Source organism: Pleurodeles waltl, chromosome 2_2 (assembly GCF_031143425.1).
Source record: "Pleurodeles waltl isolate 20211129_DDA chromosome 2_2, aPleWal1.hap1.20221129, whole genome shotgun sequence".
NCBI classification, from domain to species: domain Eukaryota; kingdom Metazoa; phylum Chordata; class Amphibia; order Caudata; family Salamandridae; genus Pleurodeles; species Pleurodeles waltl.
Window position 1 is genome coordinate 1,003,277,778 of NC_090439.1, and position 23,342 is coordinate 1,003,301,119.

The following is a 23,342-nucleotide window of genomic DNA, read 5'->3' on the forward strand; positions in this document are numbered from 1 at the left end:
TATCACCAACCGCCAGGGTCGTAATGAGGGCCTGTGTGTTTTCCTGATGGCTTATGTAACTAAGACACTCTGCTACTGCAGACTGGTTACATTTGACACCGCAAAGCCCATGACCACAAGATGACCATCAGGTCTTGTTTGCTTAATATTCATCAATGTACATTGACATGCTCCAAAACATTTATGTGCCAGCCTAATTTCAAGTTGGTGGCTTACATCTTGTGCGTTGTAGCCCGGATGCAAAAATAATTTTACAGAAAGCCAACATCTGTTTCTCCAACAGGTTTCTGTCTTCTCACCGCACAAGTACACAGAAGAGTGAAATCCTTTTTTCTCCACCCCACATAGCAGCATATACTCAGCTACTGCTCCAACTTCATCCAGTAGAGTTCTGGGGTCTTCCACATAGTGGAAGATGTACACTTTGGGACACTGAAATACAGCCACTCCTATTCCTTACTTTCCTTGGTTTGACTTGTGACCAGTAGTAGCATAGCAAGCCTTAGCTTTGAGATTGGCATAGCAAGCCTACGTTTTGAGGCCTAAACTCCCATTTAGATACAGTGTCATAAGGTTGAGTTCCTTTTCCATGAATGAGAAAGTCTTAAAGTCCTAAAAAGTGACCCTGACCTTTGACCGCATCACAACTAACTTCATAATCAAGATTGCGCCTCTAGCACTGTACGTAGGAACATTGAAGATCTGAGAATCAAACAAGTTCAATGAAGATGTCATTGTCGCACAACTTAAAAACAAACATCTGTTTTAGTTCACTGCAGATGCCCACCTCTCATTCCTGGGTCAGAATTGTTTTCTCAGAACACAATCCTACCACATATTTCCATTCTGCCTTTCAGGTGTTGTTGGGAATTTTGTTCCAGATTGTCTTTACATAGTTGGAGAAAGCTTGATTCTTTTCCATTAGTTCCGTTACCATTCAACCTTTACATCATTGTGGCAAGTGGCTGTAAACACTGCCAGAGATATGGACCTTGTTAGTAAGGAAGCCTGTTTTTTTTCTCTTTATAGCATTTTTAATTACAGTTGAACTTGAAGTACATGGCAGCTGGTAAGGGGAGGATATGCAGAAGTCTTAAAGTGGGAGTGCTGAGGTGGAAGTTTCACTGCTTGTTTATTAGGCAGGTGCATGGATACAGAACAATTTTCAGTGGAGCTACTTGTTTATTCAGGAGACTTCTGAGCAGACCAATTATGCAGTTGATGCACAAGAGAGTAATTGATTGGTTAGTGGAGTAATATTTGCTTGGAGTGAGGCATGTTTAATTCTGTGGAAGAGATGCATTTGTTACCATATTTCTAAATGGTCCTTGAATAAGGGATTATAATCTATGTAAAAGCCAGCATATATAGCCCAGCTTTTGAGGTGGAAGACATTTACAACCATATTGGAAAGCCATGCCTGTATGTAAGGCTAAGGTTATGCTATTGATCAGGTACGACATTTAGGGGGTGATTCTAACCCTGGCGGTCGGTGATAAAGCGGCGGCCAACCCGCCAACAGGCCGGCGGTCGAAAAAATGGAATTCTGACCCTGGCGGGAACCGCCAACACAGCCCGCCACATTAACACTCCGACCGCCACGGCGGTACAGACAAACAGCGTGGCGGTCACCGCCAACAGGCAGGCGGCAGACAATGTACCGCCCACACTATCATAACTCACCAATCCGCCACCTTTTCCGGGGCGGGAGCCCCGCCGATAAAAACACGGCGGAAACAGACCACGAACGGGAAAACGCTCACCAAAACACACTCCACGAGTACGGAGGACAGCATGGAACCCGAATTAAACATCCTACCTGCTCTCGTCTACCTTCTCATCTACCACGAGTACGAACGCCGGCGCAGACGACAACGGTGAGTAGTGCACCTACGACACACGGGAGGGGGGAGGAGGAAAGGTTACGGCCACACACATATGCGACCCCCAACCCCCCAAACTATGTACACACCAATGCAGAGCAACAATGCACAGTGACACCACCCAAACCCCCCGGAAAAATGCAAAGACATAATTAAATTGTGAAGAAAAATTTATGTAAAAAATAGGCTCTGATAAATATAGGTCAACTATGCAAAATATCCATACCAAAATAATACTATATACACTGCCATGGAGAACCGAGGCAATTAGTCCTGTACACCAAATTAAATAGAATAGTCCGTGGGCCACAGTGTAGCGACACAAGGGCAAAGCCCACACAGGAGACCTGAGTCCTTTGGAGAGAACACTGGAGGGGCATCTGATGAAAAAACTACAGGCACCTCAGGGGGAAGGGAAGGGGGGGGCACCACAGCCACATGAGTCCACGACGCCAGATCCACGAAGGGGCCACCATGCCCACTGTGCCATCCTGGGGAGTGCAAAGCCACAGTCTCTCAAGTCTCTACAGTGGGTGGGCTGCCCACTGTGCCATCCTGGGGAGTGCAAAGCCACAGTCTCTCAAGTCTCTACAGTGGGTGGGCTGCCCACTGTGCCATCCTGGGGAGTTCAAAGCCACAGTCTCTCAAGTCTCTACAGTGGGTGGGCTGCCCACTGTGCCATCCTGGGGAGTGCAAAGCCACAGTCTCTCAAGTCTCTACAGTGGGTGGGTTGCCCACTGTGCCATCCTGGGGAGTGCAAAGCCACAGTCTCTCAAGTCTCTACAGTGGGTGGGCTGCCCACTGTGCCATCCTGGGGAGTGCAAAGCCACAGTCTCTCAAGTCTCTACAGTGGGTGGGTCGCCCACTGTGCCATCCTGGGGAGTGCAAAGCCACAGTCTCTCAAGTCTCTACAGTGGGTGGGCTGCCCACTGTGCCATCCTGGGGAAGGGCCCAGCGGAGCGGTGCTTGAGACGGCGGTGCCCAGCGGAGCGGTGCTTGAGACGGCGGGGCCCAGCGGAGCGGTGCTTGAGACGGCGGGGCCCAGCGGAGCGGTGCTTGACAGGAAGGGCCCAGCGGAGGGGTGCTTGACAGGAAGGGCCCAGCGGAGCGGTGCTTGACAGGAAGGGCCCAGCGGAGCGGTGCTTGAGACGGCGGTGCCCAGCGGAGCGGTGCTTGAGACGGCGGTGCCCAGCGGAGCGGTGCTTGAGACGGCGGTGCCCAGCGGAGCGGTGCTTGAGACGGCGGGGCCCAGCGGAGCGGTGCTTGACAGGAAGGGCCCAGCGGTGCGGTGCTTGACAGGAAGGGCCCAGCGGAGCAGTGCTTGACAGGAAGGGCCCAGCGGAGCGGTGCTTGACAGGAAGGGCCCAGCGGAGCGGTGTTTGAGACGGCGGTGCCCAGCGGAGCGGTGCTTGAGACGGCGGGGCCCAGCGGAGCGGTGCTTGACAGGAAGGGCCCAGTGGAGCGGTGCTTGAGATGGCGGGGCCCTGTTCAGCGGTGCCTATCTTCACGGCGGGGCCCTCTTCAGCAGTGCTCTTCTGCACGGCGGGCCCTCTTCAGCGGTGCTCTTCTGCACGGCGGGCCCTGTTCAGCGGTGCCTATCTTCACGGCGGGGCCCTCTTTAGCGGTGCTCTTCTGCACGGCGGGCCCTGTTCAGCAGTGCCTATCTTCACGGCGGGGCCGTCTTCAGCGGTGCTCTTCTGCACGGCGGGCCCTCTTCAGCGGTGCTCTTCTGCACGGCGGGCCCTGTTCAGCGGTGCCTATCTTCACGGCGGGGCCCTCTTCAGCGGTGCTCTTCTGCACGGCGGGGTCCTCTTCAGCGGTGCTCTTCTGCACGGCGGGCCCTCTTCAGCGGTGCTCTTCTGCACGGCGGGCCCTCTTCAGCGGTGCTCTTCTGCACGGCGGGCCCTGTTCAGCGGTGCCTATCTTCACGGCGGGGCCCTCTTCAGCGGTGCTCTTCTGCACGGCGGGGCCCTGTTCAGCGGTGCTCTTCTGCATGGCGGGCCCTGTTCAGCGGTGCCTATCTTCACGGCGGGGCCCTCTTCAGCGGTGCTCTTCTGCACGGCGGTGCCCTGTTCAGCGGTGCTCATCCAGTAGGTCAAGGGAGCCAGACCTGGGCTGGACTCCCTTCTCAGTCGCCCTCCGACCGTGATGTTTCTGGACCCTTCGGTGACGGAGTCCTGGGCCCTTTGGTGTCCTCCCTTACAGCTGGGATGTGGCATGTGGGGCCCACCTGCTCCGCGCTCCTGCTGGCTGACTTCTCCGCCCTGCTGCCCTTTCGCTCCTTAGATGGGGCTTTCGGGCCCTTGCCTCCCCTAGATGTTGTGGCTGGTGAAGTGGGCGAACTTTGCTCCTTGGGGGCAGCTGTGTCAGTCCTCGCACGGCGGCCCTTTTGTTTCCTGGTCCTCTTGCCTGGGGGGGGGCTGGATGTGTCCTTGTTGCTGATTGAGGTGTCACTGCTGGCAAAGGGTGGACTCCAGAACCCATGCACAACAGTGACACTCGAAGCTGGGCTGGTGGTGGCTGAGGTGCTCTTGGGACTCTTTGCAGATGGAGGAGGTGGGTCATCGGAGGGAAAGAGGTTAAGATTAGCCAGGAAAACATTTTTAGGGCCAAGGTAAAGGGTAGGAGAAGTGGTGATGGGAGTGGAGGAAGAGGATGTGGTTGTAGGAGAGTCAGGTGTGCTGTCATTGGGTGAAGGTGCTGGTGCTGTAGGCTGTCGTGAGGTGGATGTCTGTTGGGTGGGTGGCTGCCTGCGTTTGTGTGTCTTGGAAGAGGGGGTGACAGACACAGTGGGAGAGGACACAGGGGACGTGTAAATGGCAGTGGGGGTGGTGACTGCACGCGTGCGGACTGCACTGGAGGGTGTGGTGGTGATGGAAGCACTGGCTGATGTTGGTGTGCATGCAGGTGTGAGTGGAGACGTCACAGGGAGGGAGGAGGGAGATGAGGAGGAGGGGGACACAGAGGTGGTAGTGACTGTTGGAATGTCTGCACCTGGGTGTTGCTTGGGTGAGTGTTTGTGGGATCTGTGGTGCTTGTGTCTGGATGAGCTGCCCTTGGGTGTTGAGGTGTGTGCAGGCTGGTCAGATGGTGTGGATGGGATAGGCTGAGGAACAGGAGACAGAGACAGGCTGGAGGCAGTCAGAAGAGGGAGGCTGGAAACAGGGACAATGGCTACCGTCAGTGCTGAGGCCAGAGCATTGAACGATCGTTGATGGGCAGCCTGACCCGAATGAATGCCCTCCAGGTAGGCATTGCTCCGATGCACCTCCCTTTCTACCCCCTGGATGGCATTCAAAAGGGTAGTCTGCCCAACAATGAGCGTCCTCAGGAGGTCACTGAGCTCCGCACTGAGGGCAGCAGGGGTGACAGGGGCAGGGGCTGAGGTGCCTGGGGCGAAGGAGACGCCCGCCTTCCTGGGCGAGCGGGCACGGAGCGTAGGCTGAGGGGCTGCAGGGAGGGCGGGGCTGGTGCGCTGGGTGGCGGCTGTACCTGTAGAGGCGGGGGGCACGGATGTTGCCACCACCGCTAGGGAGCACCCATCCGAGGACGTGTCTGTGTCGCTGGTCTCACCACCGGTCCCCGTTGTGGTGCTCCCCTCGCCCTCCGGATCACTGGTCCCCTCGGTGTCTGTTCCTGGGCCCACCGGGGCCTTGTGACTTGCAGCTCCCTCGTGCTCCGATGCCAAATCTCCTCCGCCTGATGATGCTAATGCACACATGCACAAGAAGATGAAGAAGAAGGGTGGGGGGAGAAAAAAGAAGACCAGGTTGAGTGCATACAATGTCAACACCGTTGGCGGAGAGGACAGACACAGGAGCCTCATGCACTAAGCCGCACATTCGGGGTACACTACTCAGTACTTCTGACTAGGACAACAGGTCTAGAGACGACAAACGCACACATGTGTGAGGCTGGACCATCAATAGCTGTACTTGTCACCCTACAGAGGTGGGGGCCGGGAGCACAGGGCCATGCCTAAGGGAGAGGACTACACTACAGAAAGCGCCCTGGCCTAATGTCACCCACAAACCTCCTCCCCCACCCAGACGCCTCCACTGCGCAGAAAGATAGCAGAATGTGCTGATACTCACCCCCTTGTGTCTGCTGTGATGTTCTCAAGCGCCCATCCAAATCAGGGTAGGCCACCGCCAGGATCCGGGACATCAGGGGGGTCAGGGTACGACTGGCACCCCTCCTAGGTTGGGAGGCCATCCCCAGCAGTGACTCAGCGGTCTTCCTGGTCCCGCGGCGGATGTCCTCCCACCTCTTGCGGCACTGGGTGCCCCGTCTGACGTGGACCCCCAGGGCCCGGATTTCCTTGGCGATGGCATGCCAAATCTCAACTTTCTGATGGGCGCTGACCTATGTGACATGTACAGGGTGGGAAGGAAACATTCATCAATTTACTGCATGTTAGATGTGATTGGCCCCCCCTCCCCAACCTTGCCATATGGCACATGCTCTCATCTGTCGTGCGTTGCACTCCTCATTCGCCCCCCACCCCACCAAGTTACATCCACCCCTCTCCACACAGGCATCGCCCATTCCATGTGCACCCGGTGTACTTACCTGTTGGTCTGGAGGACCGTAGAGTAACGCATACTGGGGGAGGACCCCATCCACGAGCTTCTCCAACTCTTCAGACGTGAAGGCAGGGGCCCTTTCCCCAGTCGCAGCAGCCATTGTCACTTCCAGACCGAGGTCACAGCAGCACTTGCAGTATAGGTCCTCTCCTGTGGATGATCAGGTCTCGAGTGATTAAGCAGATAGAAAATGGCGGCCACGCCCGCGGCGGTGCGTACCGCAGCGGTGCGTACCGCGACCGCCGGCGCACCTCGTAATTGGCTCCTGAAACCCATAGGCTTCAATGTTAACCAATGCGGCTTCGTATAGCGGTCTTCGACCGCCTACCGCCACGGTGTGCTCCGCCAGCGCATTGACCTCACATCCCATTGTCCCACTTCACAGGTCAGGCAGCCGCCATTTCAAGAGCCCACATGGCATAATTTCTACTGCGTCACACAGGCCTAGGTCTTGCATTGCCACACATACACGCCTTTCAATACATAGATAACCGTGTGCTATGCAAGCTGTGGTGAACGTACCTGTGATTTGCTTGACTCTGTGCTCCATGTTGTCCTTCCTAGGCACCGTCCGCTGGGACTTGCGAGGAGAAGGATGAATCCTCGCGTGTACCGACCGCTGGTGGACCTGTCGACAATGGAAGAACGCCACATCATACTACGATACCGACTTGACCGTGCCACTATACAAGAACTGTGTGCCCAGCTGGAGCCAGCCCTGATGTCCCCCATCCGCCAACCCACAGGAATTCCCCCTCTGGTGCAGGTGCTGTCAGTCCTCCATTTTCTTGCAAGTGGCTCATTCCAGACAACAGTGGCCATGTCATCTGGAATGTCTCAGCCCATGTTTTCAAAAGTTTTGTCTAGAGTGTTGTCTGCCCTGACGAAACACATGCGGAGTTACATTATATTCCCTGAGGAGGTTGATTTGGCCACTGTGAAGGGTGATTTTTATGCCCTTGGACATATTCCCAACATAATTGGTGCCATTGATGGGACCCATGTGGCCTTAGTCCCCCCAAAAGACGATGAGCAGGTGTACAGAAACAGGAAAAATTACCATTCTATGAACGTCCAGGTGGTCTGTTTGGCTGACCAGTACATCTCCCATGTGAATGCCAAGTTCCCTGGTTCAGTGCATGACGCGTATGTGATGCGTAATAGCAGCATCCCTCATATGATGGAACAGCTACAGGGACAATGTGTGTGGCTAATAGGTGACTCTGGTTACCCCAACCTGCCTTGGCTATTGACCCCAGTGAGGAATCCCCGGACCAGGGCAGAGGAACGGTACAATGAGGCCCATGGGCGAACTAGGAGGATCATAGAAAGGACCTTTGGCCTCCTGAAGGCCAGGTTTAGGTGCCTGCATATGACAGGGGGATCCCTGATGTACTCACCAAAGAAGGTGTGCCAGATCATCGTGGCCTGCTGTATGCTTCACAATCTGGCATTGCGACGTCAGGTGCCTTTCCTGCAGGAGGATGGTCCAGATGGTGGTGTTGAAGCAGCTGTGGAGCCTGCGGAGAGTGAAGAGGAGGAAGACTCAGAGGACGACACAGACAACAGGGACAGAGTTATCCAACAGTATTTTCAGTAGCACACAGGTAAGAATCACCCACGCCATTTTACTTTTCCTGAAAGCCTCCTGCATCTCAACTTTGTCTATGACCCCCCAGTTCTTTTAAACTGATGTTTGATTTTCCCTTCCCTTTTCAGTGCTGTATGACCCACTGCGTGACTTCTGCTTGGTTAGCCCATGGACTAATGCTTATTGATCTCGGTATGTGTTCAGCACAAAGTTAACAGAACATAATTGATCTGTAATGTGTTATACATTTGTAAATAATACAGGCTGACTCCTGATTGATTTCAGTGCATTGAGTGATTTATTTTTTGTGCTAGATAATGGTACATGATATTAACACGGTGATGGGTGGGGGTGGAGTAATGTCCATGGCAGAGACCAGTTCTCAGTCTCACAGGTGCATTGTCCATATGCCTGTGGAAGGATGGAGCAGGGGCAGTTCAAGGTTGGACAGGGTGGCAATGTGGGACAGTGGGATGACTTCAGGGGGTATCTCATGCTGGCGGGGGTCTTGACATCCTACTCTGTCTATTTTTTTGATCTCAGGCTCCCTTGCGGGGTGGTTGTTCTTCAGCAGGAGGTGGGGTTCTGGTGGCCTGTCGTTGTGGTGGGGCCTCCTGTCCACTAGCGCCGGCGGAGGTGGTAGGCTGTTCCTGGTCCGGGCTAGTGACAGGGGCCCTGTGTGGTGCCACATGGTCCCGCAACGTGTCTTCTATCCGGTTGAGGGCCTGGACTATGCTCCCCATAGCGGTAGAGATGTTGGTGAGTTGATTGGTGAACCCCATGTAGCGTTCCTCCTGCTGTGCCTGGATCTCCTGGAACCTGGCCAGTACCGTCGCCATCGTCTCTTGGGAGTGGTGGTAGGCTGCCATGATGGTGGTGAGGGCCTCTTGGAGAGTGGGTTCCCTGGGCCTCTCCTCCCCCCCTGTCGCACAGCAGCCCTCCGAGTTACCCGGTTTCCCCCGGCCTCTGTCCCCTGGACGGTGTGCCCACTACCACTGCCCCCAGGTCCCTGTTGTTGTTGGGGTGGTGGGTTAGCCTGGGTGCCCTGTAGTGGCAGACACACCGCTGATTGACCTGTCCTAGAGACAGAGGCATGGGACCGCTGGGTGGGAGCTGTGCTGTTGTTCCCAGAGGGGGTTGGGTCTGCTGTGGCCTGTGGCTGCCTGAGGGGAACCGACTGTCCAGAGGTCCCCGATGGTCCGGGCTGGTCATCAGGTTCCAGGTCGACAGAGCTGCTGTCATCACTGGGGGCCTCTTCCAGGGGGGGGATGGACATTTCTGGACCCTCCTGACCGGTGTGTTGGCGTTCAGGTCCTGCATGGGGTAAGAGAGTATGGTTATTGTTTCTGTGTGTGCTATTGCGTGCGATTTATGGGTGCCCTTGTCCCCCAGTGCTGGCATTCCTTGGGGGAGGTGTTGTGGGGGTGTTTGGTGGGGGGGGTGTGTGCAGTGGTCATGCTTAGGTGATGGGTGTACATAGTTTGTGGTGGCATGCAGGGGTTGGTGTTGGGTGGGTTGTGCTGGAGAGACATTCTCAGGGAGGATGTGTGATGGGGGGTTGGGGGTGAGGGTGGGGGTGGGGGTTAGCATGCTGGGGGGGGGGTGAAGTAGTTGAGATTGTACTTACCAGAGTCCATTCCTCCGTGTACTCCAGCGAGGCCATCAGGATGCAGGATGTTTAGTACCTCTTGCTCCCATGCTGTGAATTCGTGTGGAGTGGGTGGGGGTCCCCCGCCAGTCTTCTGCACTGCGATGTTGTGTCGCGAGACCATCGAGCGCACCTTTCCCCGTAAGTCGTTCCAGCGTTTGCGGATGTCGTCTCAATTTCTGGGATGCTGTCCCACCGCGTTGACCCTGTCCACGATCCACTGCCATAGCTCCGCCTTCCTGGCTATAGTGGTGTGCTGCACCTGTGAGCCGAAGAGCTGGGGTTCAACTCTTATTATTTCCTCCACCATGACCCGGAGTTCTTTGTCCGAAAACCGTGGGTGCCTTTGGGGTGCCATGGGGTGGTGTGGATGAGGTGTGGGGTGGTGTATGTGGTGATGAGTGTGTTAGTGTGTGGTGCTTTGTGCTTCTATGTGGTGTGTGTGATGGTGTAGTGTGCCTCTGTGTGATGTAGCTCTCTGTTCTGTGATGTGTCTCTCTCTCCTTCGTCTCTGATCTTCGGTCGTAGGGGTTTGTGGGTGATGTGGGTGTGTGTTTTATAGTTGATTGGATGTGTGGGAGTGTTGTTTGTATGTGTGTCAGGTGTGTGTATTTCAAATTGTCCAATGTGGCAGTGTTTTGTATATGTGTGTGTATTTTGACCGCGGCGGTGTGTACCGCCAATGGAATACCGCGGTTGAAAGACCGCCGCGTGGATTCGTGGGTCAGAATGGCATGGGCGTGTTTGTGTTGGCGTGGTGGTGGAGGTTTGGTCATCTCCAGTTTTCCGCGGCCCGCTGATGAGGCGGCCTTCCTTGGATGTCGGGTTTTTGGCGGTTTCACAGTTGGTGGTCAGAATGACCGTGGCGGTTTACCGCGGCCGCGGCGGTAGAATGGCGGAGTTCTGACCGGCGGTATAGGCCTTTTACCGCCGAGGTCAGAATGACCTCCTTAATTTGGTCAGGTAGAGCTTCCAGTTGTCAGATTTGAATAATGTGGCTCTTAATTTATGAGCCGCACTGTAGCTTCACAGAGACGTTATGGACCCAACTCTGAATGCCATACCTTTCTTACTCGTGGCTGCTTGTTTCAACAAGGGAGATTGGTTGGGACTGGGGAAGAGGGTCTATGTTGTGGCATTGTCCTATGCTTTCTGAGAGTGGTTGTTGAACCTTAAAAAGTAAGGAGAATATGATTACCATAAGAACACTCTCTTTTGTCCCTAGTTTCACCAACCTTTGCATGTTCCCTAAATTTGACAAATACCCTAACTGTCTCAGTCTTTTGTGAGATGTCTTTAGTTAGGAGGGTTGAGACATTCTCTCTAAGTCCCCTGTATAGGAAGAAATGTGTCTTGTCTGATGTGAAGATGATTCCAGATACCTTTTCTGGACCTGGTTTTGTGTGGAGCATCTGATTTAGGAGTTCCAAAAACGACAAGTATTTTATTACTATGGGTAGAACAACTGGTTTATTTAAACATCGCAATCCAACACAAGAGAATTAGTACATTCTGATACACACATTCAGAAACTGAGCTCATCTTCACACTTTGGCACTCTCTTTCTCAAGTGTCTTGCCACTTTATAGTTGCTGCTTTATCCTTTTTACTTGTAATAATTTTGTAACTTAATTCCTGGGATGAACTGAATTGTTCTTAAATATACTTATTTGTCTCTTTTCAGACTCTCTTGGCACAAATCTATGCATTAAACAAAATTGTTACCTTGGCTATTTAGGTTTTTGAGCATTCTTTGCAGCTCCACTCACTGTTTTTTCTTTTTTATTTTACAGATGCAACGCCAATTGTTGGGGACTGAAAGCTGAGGAACTGTGTGTGGAGAGAGGAGCATTGAACTGGAATACCTGGTGAGTTGTGCTGGAGCGGAGATCCTTCTATGGCAAGAGTCTTGAGAGTAACTAGGTGAGCAGGGCTTAGGTGCAGTGTAAATACTGACTGTGCTCAAGATGGTCGACTAGAATTGCAACAATTTTGCATGAGTATCAGGAATAGGACATGCGCTACAGAGGTCAGGGAACTTCATACACTTCCTCTTCATTGTTGCCAAAAGATTAACACAGTACTGGGGGCCTGTAATATTACTACATGTAGCATACAAGAGCGAGCGTGACAGTGCCGGGGGTACTGAGATATCACTGTATGCTGTGAGACAGTGCCACAGGGCTGAGACAATCATGTTATACAATATAGGAAGTATGGGGTTCTATAGATACCGCACTAGATGGCAGGTGTTCATGACATGCTTGGGTGGCACAGGATGTGTCTTAAGACATCCTGAGGAACTTATAGGAGCTACAGAGCGTCTTTGGGGTGTGAGGCTTGATACCAGTAGACAATGAACCATCAGGCTTCAATAGCATATAAACAGTTCAAGGTACATTTGCATGTTGTCAGTGTAATGGTGAAAATAGTTGGCCTATTCTGTGTGACATGATCCTTTGGTTCTGTGTATAGATTTACCTTGTTAGGAGCAATTAAGGTTTCCTGGGGGGACAATGAAGATCTATAGGGGTCACTGATAGCGGGAGGAGCCCAAGTTTTGAAACTGATATCCATTTAAGAAAGAATAGATAAAACAGCCCAAAACAGTTTTGCAGAGCCTCTCAAGGAGGAGAAGGTCACAGTCAATGGCATAAAGGCTTCTGACAAGTTAGGATAAATAAGAGATGGGTTAGATTGCAGATATTCTGAGGTTGTGTTCAAGCTCCTCAACCATAGTTGTTTCCATGATGTCTGTGGCTAATGGTTTGCTTGAATGGATTGGTGAATAGATTAGGTTGTGGTTCCCCTGACCCACAGCTCTAGTGTGATTAATGTTTACCATGACCCCTTTCCGGTGTGAGTATGGCTTCCTTTCACACTTCTCAGTAACAGCAGCTCTTTTTTCATTTCGTAAACGTTTACAGACTTATCTTTTAACCTGTCTTATTAAATTATAATGTTGTACATTTTATATCTTGCTGTAGTTCTTTTCACTCCAGTGTGAAGAAACGTTGGTGAAAGCTGCCTTGCTCAAACACATGAGAAGCAACATTGCATTCCCCCAGAGTGAAGATTTTGCCACTGTGAAGGCTGTGTTCTACTCCATGGGACACATACTATATGTGATCAGCACTATTGACGGGACTCATATTGCCTTGGTTCCTCCCAGGGCAAATGAGAAGGTATACAGGAATAGGAAGAGTTTCCATTCAATTAATGTCCAGATGGTGTGCCTTGCAGATTAGTACATCTCCCACGTCACTGCCAAGTATCCTGGATCTGCGCATGATGCCTATGTCTTGAGGAATAGCAACGTCCCACAGGGGATGGCATGACTACAGAGTGTCAGGGCCCAATTCCTCGAGATCTGCGCGTCGCTAATCAAGGGGCCCACCTCCAGGCAGCACCAACTCAGATGCCTTTATGGCGCTAAAGATTGGAGAGGCCAGGCGGGGGGAAGGGAAAGCAGGAAAGGAAGAGCCAGGAGAAAGATCTGGAAAGGAAAATGTTAGTTATATGAAACAGCAGCAATAAATAATCACATGTCAAACATGTCATGCAATGAAAAAACTCTTGCTCGTAATATGTGATTAATGAACTGGCAGTAGAAACAAAAGTCTCCCAAAGCAGCTTAACCTCAGCTTATAGAACTTCAGGCTAAACAACTGCTGTGATTTACCACCATTGAAAACCTTCATGTGAGCGTATGCCAGGGGCTCAAGAAGGAACAGTACAATCCTTTGGGAGCATAAAGAAACCAAAAGCCTTCATCAAACAACGTTCTGACTTAGAACAATTCACGATCTACACAACACGTGTAAAATAAAAAGTTTCACTCTGAAATAATAACGCTATCGTATTCCCTAGTAACACATGAATAACATTTCAACAATGCATGAGTTTGTTTCTCCTAGCATCATAAATCTCAATACTGTGTCAAGTTTCAGAAAAGGATGTACGCTGGAGAAATCCAAACAACTCCAGTAACTGTACCAACAGCCAAAGCCTTCTCAGCCTCAAAGAATCAAGGGAGGAGCAGAAACAATGTATTGATTTTCAGAATGAATAGCAAAGGCCGGCGGGGGGAGGCCCTGTCGGAATGAACTCACCGAACGCGAGTCCGTCCACTCGCTCAAAGGGAATCTCTTGCCCAGATCCCAGGAACAGCAGAAGGAAACAAGAAAGGTCTAACCCACAGGGAGGTTCCCGAATAGTAAGCGCTGGAACCGGGGTGTGGCTGGTATTTATAGATCAGCCACACCCCAACATGGCCGCCAGCGAAGGCTGCTGGGAATTGAATGTCCATTTGAAAGTGTAGGCCCGTACTGGGAATGGGGACATTGTAGCCAACATTTAGCACTCCCCCAGGCAGATGGGATTTGCCACAGGGGTGGTGTGGAGGGCGCGGCCTGCTGCATGAAAGAAGGTACCAGGCACGCACAACAGCAGGAAGGTCGTCATGGAGGGCCTGGAAGGGACCGTGCTGTCTGTAAATCCTGACACAGAGGCACAGAGTGTGGCATGTAGGTGGGCATGAGTCTTCACACAATTTATGTCAGTGTATGGCAACCGAAGATGTACTTCATGCCATTGTAAATGGGTAATGTGTGCCCCTCACTACTTCCAGGCGACTCCGGCTACCCAAACCTGTGCTGACTGTTGACCCCTGTTAGGAATCCGAGTACAGGGGCTGTAAATCGTTACAAGAAGGGACATGGCCATACCAGAAGGGTTGTAGAACGCACATTTGGCCTACTGAAAGCCAGGTTCAGATGCCTCCATTTGACAGGTGGGTCCCTATGCTATGCCCCTGAGAAGGTCTGCCAGAATGTGGTGGCATGCTGAATGCTGCACAATTTGGCCCTCAGACACCATGTGCTCTACCTGCAGAAGGAGGAGGGTGACAATGCATCTATGGCAGCAGTGAACACTGAGGACAGTGAGGAGGAGTAGGATGTGGACAACAGGACACATATCATACAGCAGTACTTCCAATGACACTCAGGTAGGACTATAGATCTGTCCATGTCTCCATTTCTGTTGAGTGCTGTGTGACAGCTGTGTTGAGCCAATCACTGCCTTAACCTTTCAATTGACTGTCACTTATGCCTTCCCTTTTGCAGATGTTGGTGTGGTCACAACAGAATACTGAGGTAATGGCTACAGACTGCTTAACAACATTTGTTTGATGGATTCACATTTTACAGGACATTTGCATAGGATAATACAGTCAAATGTATTGCACATTTCTGTCTGATAAATCACTATTACTCCAGTTGTGTTCAAGGGTGTTTATTGAAATGACAATAATGAAGAAATAGTGCAATAGAGTGGGGTGATGGTTGAGCAAAATCACACTGTAGTGGTCCAGTTAGTTTGGAACACAGGTACAATGTCCATGAGGCCATAGGATAAGGAGCAGTGGCAGTCCAAAGTGAACATGGTGACTTAGTGGCACATAAGGGGGACATTCTGGAGGGACTCATTTCCTGGTGGTGGTCTTTGTCTTGGCAACAGTCTCTGGTGTCTGTCCCGGTCGCAGGGAATGTTTGCACGGTGGTTCCCCTGTTGCAGAGGTAGGGGTGCTGGTGGCCTGTGGGTCCTGTGGCAGGTCCTCCTGTGCACTTCCTGCAGCAGATGTTGATGGCTGCTGAGTGGAGTGGCTAGTGGTAGTGGGCAGGTGGTCTCCTCTGTTCTGCCGCATGGTGTTGGCCATGTCACCCAGTACCCCTACAATGGAGGCCATGATGCCATTTAGGTCCTGCAACTGCTGCATGGCGTCCTGGTGGTGTACCTTTTGCAGCCGCTGGTTCTCCTGCATGATTGTGATGACCTGGCCCACCCGGTCCTGGGATTTTTGGTATGCCCCCAGGACATTAGTGAGTGCCTCCGAGGCCTGGCCCCCCCTGCGCACAGCTGACCTCCCACTGTCCCTGGCCCCCTGTGCCTGTGTCCCCTGAATGGTGTGCCCACTCCCACTTACACCAGGACCTTCACTGTCTTGCCTGTGTGGTGTCAACTCAGGTCCCTGTACAGGTGGGCACACTATCGTTCGATGTGTCCTGGGGACACGGGATTGGGGCTGTTGGGTGGCTGCCGTGGTGGTTGAGTCGGGGAGGGGGGCCCTGTGGTGGGCTATCTGTGGGATGTGGAAGCCGACTGACCTGTGGTATCAGATGGGCCAGGGAGTTCATCCAGCTCGGGACATCCAGAGTTGCTCTCATCACTGGGGGCATCTTTTGGTGGTGAATTGGGTTGCCGTGGCACCTGCTGGCTGCTGACATTGGCTGGGGCACCTATGGGGATATTAGTGATTTGTTAGGGTCATTGACTGTCACATTTTCTGCATTTCTACCTTTTCCTATGGGTTTGGTGTTGTCCTCCCACCTTTGGTATTGTATGGTGTATGAGTATGAGAGTGTTAGTACTGCATGCTGTCCATGCATTGCTGGTGGGTGCGCATACAGTGCTGGGAAGCATGTGCCTTCAGTGGGTAGGGCATGCAGGGGTAGAGATTCACGTGTGGTCATTGGGGTGGTGCACTGTGTGAGATGGGGTGGGGTGAGGTGTGGGGAGTCGGGTGAAGGGGTGACATGCCATGCATGAATTAGTGGAGGTAGGATAGAAATGGTGACTTACCTGTGTACAGCCCTCCAGTGACTCCGGTAAGGCCCGATTGCCATGATTTGCTCCTCCCATGCTGTCAGCTGTGGGGGAGGAGGTGAGGGTCCACCGCCAGTCCTCATGATGGCGACTTGGTTGTTCATGTTGTCCCTTGGGAGTGGATATTGTCCCACAGAATTCACCCTGTCCACGATCCTCCACCATAGCTCCATCTTCCTGGAAATCTGCTGGACCTGTGCTCCAAACAGCTGTGGCTCTACCTTGACTATTTCTTCTACCATCACCCGCAATTCCTCATCTGTGAAACTGGGGTGCTTTTGGGGGAACATGCCTATTGTGTGCTGTGTGAGTTATGCAAAGGGTGTTCAGTGTTGTGGTAGGGTGTGTGGTGTGTGATGCGTGACGGATGTATAGGTGGTTTTTGTGTGTGTGTGTGCAGTTCTGTAAGGGACTGGCCTGGCAAGGTGTGCCAGTCTTTTCATGATTACAAGGAATTGTGGGTTGTGTGGGGGGTGTTTTATAGTGCTATTGGTAGGTGTGTAGCGTGTGTGGTGATGTGTCAAGAGTGGGGTTTTTGAATTGGCAAGTGTTGGCTTGTAGTAGTGATGGGTGCCCAAATCTGCTGCGGCGGTGTGCACTGCCAATGGCCGACCACCGTTGAATGACCGCTGTGGTGATCCGTGGGTCATAATTTGGAGGGCGATGTTTTGCTGGTTTAGCGGTGTAGGTAGTGGGTCTGACAGTTTTTCATCTTTGTTGGGTCTGGCGGACCTGTGGTTGTGGCAGTTTTCTGTCGGTTTTGTGTTTGTGTGTCATAATCTGGGAGGCGGATTACCACCTCCGCTGCAGTCTGTTGGTGGCCGTCACCACGCCGGTTTTAGGAATAGACCGACAATGTCATAATGACCACCTATATCCTTCACTGTTAACAGTCCAAAAACTTGGCAACATATTTCTACACCTTAGACAACCTAAAATAAACAAGAAAGAAGCAACTAGGTTAGTGCACTCGCATAATCCCTTGATTTGTTCTAAAGTATAATGAACCTTCATAGTAAGGTAGCAGCTTTGCTGCTCTTGAAACTTGCATCCAAAAACTCAAAGCTCTTAAGAAGATAGTACTCTTCTGTTACACTGAGTTGGTGATCGACTTTGGAACTTTTTGCTCAATATCCTTGAAACACAAGGTAACATTGAATTTATAATGCAATACCTGTCAGCAGTACAGGTTTGTTACTACCAAGTATCTGAGTAAGTCAAGAGCTAGGTGTCTAACATACATAGGGGCTCATTCTGAGCCCGGCGGGCGGCGGGAGCCGCCCGCCTGGAGGGAGCCGCCAAATGACCGCACCGCGGTCAAAAGACCGCGGCGGCCATTCAGACATTTCCTCTGGGCCGGCGGGCGCTCTCCAAAAGAGCGCCCGCCGGCCCAGAGGAAATGCCCCTGCAACGAGGACGCCAGCTCAGAATTGAGCCGGCGTAGTTGCAGGGGTGCGACGGGTGCAGTTTGCACCCGTCGCGTATTTCAGTGTCTGCATTGCAGACACTGAAATACACAGTGGGGCCCTCTTACGGGGGCCCCTGCAGTGCCCATGCCATTGGCATGGGCACTGCAGGGGCCCCCAGGGGCCCCGCGGCACCCCCTACCGCCATCCTGTTCCTGGCGGGCGAACCGCCAGGAACAGGATGGCGGTAGGGGGTGTCAGAATCCCCCATGGTCTGAGACCGCCGGGGTCAGAATGACCCCCATAATGTTCAGTAAGCATAGGTTCAAGCTAACACCTCATTGCAGAGTTTGAAACTACACATTCTCCATAGGGCAGAATCTGTACCATCTATAATCCACAGCATCTGGTGGAAAGGGTACTTGACAAGGTTATAGGGACAGTGGTCAAAAGGGAACAACAGATTTAAAATTAGGAGCTATACATTCTACCAGTAGATGGTTGCAGTATGCAAGAAGAGATATCATCTTGCTTCGGTGTCCCAGAGACTTCAAATATGCTGAAGATGTTGTCTTCCTCTTTTCTGGCTCTTGTTTGAGCAGTAGATGAAACAATTATCATTCTAGTGTCACACATCACCAGCATAGGAAGCAGCAACAATACACCCCATAGTGTTGGCCTGTATCTCTTGGCTGCTCTTCAGCTGGTGTATATGTAAGCTGCCCAGTTGTTGATCAGATATGCAGACCATAGTGACGTCTTCAATAAAATCAATGGCGGTCATTATGAACATGGAGGTAAGCACCACCACGCCGGCGGGGGCAGTCATTACCACCAACAGTATGGCGGGCCAGACCGCCATATTCTGAACACAATAGTGAACTTGCTGCAAAGTTACATTCGACTCAGCGGTGGTGGCTGGATCGGCAGTGGGATAATGATCCCATTTCCACCAGCGATTTCCTGGCAGGATATCCCGTCAGGTAATGCCTGGAGGAAAGCATATGGGTGATAGGAATACTCATTCCTGTATGTGACACGCCAGGCCCCTCCACCTCCCGAACCACGAAAACCGACCCCCCCCAACCCGCCACCCCCAATACCCTATGTAGGCCTCCAGCTCGACCCTCATCATCCCCTACCCCTACATATAGGGCCCCCCAAACTCCAAACTCCTACATCCACATGCACCCATACACCTACACACGCATACATGCACTCATGCACACCCCCATGCACTCGCACGATCACACACACGTCCCCCTCCCCCTTCTCTCTCGGACAGCATATACCTCTTCAGTTGCACTGTTCAGGGAGGGAACGGGCTCCTTCGATGCTACTCCGCCACCCTTGCCGCCGCTCCATACACCGCTATGCCTATCAATGCATCATTATAGGCGTGGCGGGATATGGACTGACATGGAGGTGAGGGTGGAGCAGCATCCACCCCGCCACCAAACGCCAGCATGGCACATGGTGGCCCTCAGCGCCATCAATGGTGGTGAGGCTCCATGCGTCATTATTTGGCAGGATGCCGGCCGCCGCCACTGGTGATCCTCCGTTGACTGCCAGCACGTTTGGCAACGGGGCATCCCGCCAAAAACAAAATGACCACCAAAGCTTTGGCTCTCCACTAGTATTCCTGCATCAAGCTAAATCTGTTGCAAGGCAAATCCTTTTTTCATGTAGTCATATTTCTGCTTTAAAGAAGAGTAAAATTTGCAATAGTGTATTCAGGAGCCTGCCAAGCATTTATTCCATGCATGTTTTATGTTCCAAACAAGGGAAAATTAAGAATGCTCTGTTGATTACTACACCATAAATAATATTATGGTAAAAATACATACTTGTTACTCCTAAATCTGTGGCTTCAGATAAAAAGAAATATCTTTTTTCTCTGCACTTGATTTGTTTGAGGCTGCCTATCTTCTGGGATGTTGTTGTTTCAGATACATTGATGATGTATTGATGATATAGCAACCTATGCACTGGGTAAATCAAGATGTCGATAGCAAACGCTGTAATATTTTGATATTGATACTTTCAGTTATACTTATGTGTAGTGCCAGTATTTCACATGTGTTATATTGCATGGCAATAATGTAGCATCTACTTCATTGTCCTAAGCAGTATATAGATGGGTAAATATAGGCGGTGGTAAGAATAATAAAAAATTATTATCTTAACAATGTAATGGTTTGTGATATACTGGATGTGATATATTATCATACAGGCATCATACATGTATTAACATACATACAATAGTCCTACATATGGCATGGTGTCATACAACTGACAAATACCTCTTCTATTCAATGGGGTAGTCTCTGAACCATCCATAGGCCATACCTTTAATTGGCTAGAGCACAGAGAGCTGCAGTTGTATAAATAATCAAATGCAGTGATGGATCTATTTTCTGTTTACCGCCTCTCATACTAGGAGTAGCTGTGTACCACTAGAGGAGAGTTACAGCTGAAAATTAAGATGAAGATGCCATCTTGCTTGAGTGGCCCAGACAGTCAATGAACATTAAAGCCACCTCCTTCTCCTTCTGCTCTTCCAGCCCTTGTTGCTTACCAGATCATTTTCTTGATAGCTGACACAGTAGAATTGTAGTAAGATTGATTTCACATAACACCACTGTTAGAAATGGTGTCTTTGGTTGGTAGTCCGGTTACTCCCTGACCAAGCAAGGACCCTCACTCTAGTAAGGGCAAATGAGAAACACACCTGGTTAACCCCCACTCACCCCATATGGTAGCTTGGCACGAGCAGGCAGGCTTAACTCAGAAGCACTGTGTAAAGTATTTGTACCAACACACACAGTAATATAGTTAAAACACTACATAATGGACAGCACACCAGTTTAGCAAAATAGGCAATATTTATCTAAATCAAACAAGACCAAAACAACAAAAATCCAACATGCACAAGTTAAAATATTAATTTTCAAAAGAATAAGGGGGTCATTACGACCCTGGCAGCCGGTGGTATGTTGGCGGTAACACCGCCAACAGGCTGGCGGAGTTCCGCCAGCAATTATGACCGTGGCGGAATTGCCACGGTCATACCACCGGCCCCTCCACTTTCCCGCCAGGATTCCGTCTGGCGGTCATAATCCCCAGGGCAGCGGTGCCAGCACCGCTGCCCTGGGGATTATGAGTCCCCGACCGCCGGCCTGTCCATGGCGGTACACACTGCCATGGAAAGGCCGGCGGTAAGGGGGCTTGGGGTGCCCCTGGGGGCCCTTGCACTGCCCATGCACTTGGCATGGGCAGTGCAGGGGCCCCCAGGCATAGCCCCGTCGCGCATTTCACTGCCCGAATTTCGGGCAGTGAAATGCGCGACAGGTGCTACTGCACCCGCTGCACATCAGCATTGCCGCCGGCTCTATTACGAGCCGGCTGCAAGGTTGATGTGACATTTCCGCTGGGCCAGCGGACGGTAACACTGTTACCATCCGCTGGCCCAGCGGAAATGTCATGATAGGGAGACAGAAATACCGCCGGCAATGGCGGTATTCTGTATCCCGCGGCCTCGGCGGTCGTTTGAAAAGACCGCCGAGGTCGTAATGACCCCCTAAGAGTCTTACTCCATAGAAAACAATGGAAACGATGATTTTGCACAAAGTACCTGGTTAGCGTTAAGAATAAAGCCGCATGGGCGAGTGTGCATTGGAAAAGGCAGTGATGCGTCAATTCCTTCCTCGCAAGGGAGGCCATACGTCATTTCTTTTCCGCTCCGGTCGGGGATGTATTGTTTTTCTCCCTTGCAAGAGAGCTATGTATCAATTTCTGGATGGGCACCTCGGATCCGCGAAGAGTCGGGATGACCTTGTCACCCAGGGACGATGTGTGGAAAATTCTGTTGCACAGTGTTAGAAAACCACACTGCGTGGGGTTTGTGTTGTTATCAGCAGCCACAAGCCGGTGTTGCACATGGTTTATCCAGCTGCAATGCATCGATCTCCCAGCCACGATGCAGGAGGAGCGTCGATTGTAGCTGTGAAGACGGTGGCGCGTGGTTTATCAGCCGCGATGCAGATGGTGCATCGAAAATTTCCCCGCATGGTGTTCTGTGCGTGGATTTTCAGCTTTTGTCTGCCAACTTCACCTTTCAAGGATGAAGGGACTGGATAGGATACCACTTGGCAGGGCAGGAGGCTCAGCAGAAAGTCCAGATGTTAGCAGAGGAAGTCTTTGATGGCACTGAGACTTCAAAACAGGAGGCAAGCTCAGCTCAAGCTCTTGGGGATTCTTCACAAGCAGGAATACACCACAAAGTCCAGTCTTTGTCCCTTTTTACAGGCAGAAGCAGCAACTGGAGGATAGCCCAACAAAGCACAGTCACAGGCAGGGGCAGCACTCCTCCTCAGCTCTTCTCCTTGGCAGAGGTTCCTCTTGGACTCAGAAAGTGATCTAATTTTCAGGGGTTCTGAGTCCAATACTTATACCCCTTTCTGCCTTTGAAGTAGGCCTACTTTAAAGGAAATTCTCTGTTGTTCACAAGATCCTGTCTTGCCCAGGCCAGGCCCCAGACACCCATTAGAGGGTTGGAGACTGCATTGTGAGAGGGCAGGCACAGCCCATTCAGGTATAAGTGACCACTCCTCCTTCCACTCTAGCACAGATGGCTGATTAGGATATGCAGGCTACACCCCAGCTCCCTTTGTCTCACTGTCTAGAGGGGATTCACAAACAGCCCAACTGTCAAACTGACCCAGACAGGCACTCCACAAACAGGCAGAGTCACAGAATGGTGTAAGCAAAAAAATGCTTATTTTCTAAAAGTGGCATTTTCAAACTAACAATCTAAAAAACAACTTCACTAAAAGATGTATTTTTAAATTGTGAGTTCATAGACCCGAAACTGCATATTACTATGTGCTCTCAAAGGAAATCTGAACGTTAAAGTTATTTAAAGGCAGCCCCCATGTTAACAAATGAGAGAGGTAGGCCTTGCCACAGTGAAGCCTGAATTTAGCAGTATTTCACTGTTAAGACATGTAACACACATCAGTACATGTCTCACCTTTAACATGCACTGCACCTTGCCCATGGGGCTACCTAGGGCCTATCTTAAGGGCGCCTTACATGTATGAAAAGAGAAGGTTTAGGCCTGGCAAGTGGGTACACTTGCAAAGTTGAATTGGCAGTTTAAAACTGCACACAGACACTGCAGTGGCAGGTCTGAGCCATGTTTACAGGGCTACTTATGTGGGTGGCACACCCAGTGCTGGAGGCCCACTAGTAGCATTTGATTTACAAACCATGGGCACCTCTAGTGCACTTTACTAGGGACCTACTAATAAATGAAATATGCCAACCACGGATAAGCCAATTTACACATATGTTTTACATAGGAGCACTTGCACTTTAGCACTAGTTAGCAGTGGTAAAGTGCCCACAGTATCAAAAGCCAAGTCCAGCACACATCAACAACAAGGGAAGCAGAGGCAAAAGGTTAGGGGAGACCATGCCAAGGTTGCCAAGTCTAACAACCACCATGAGACTCTGGACTACAAATTAGTGTTCTATGACACCTGGTGAGGTGTTCTAAGA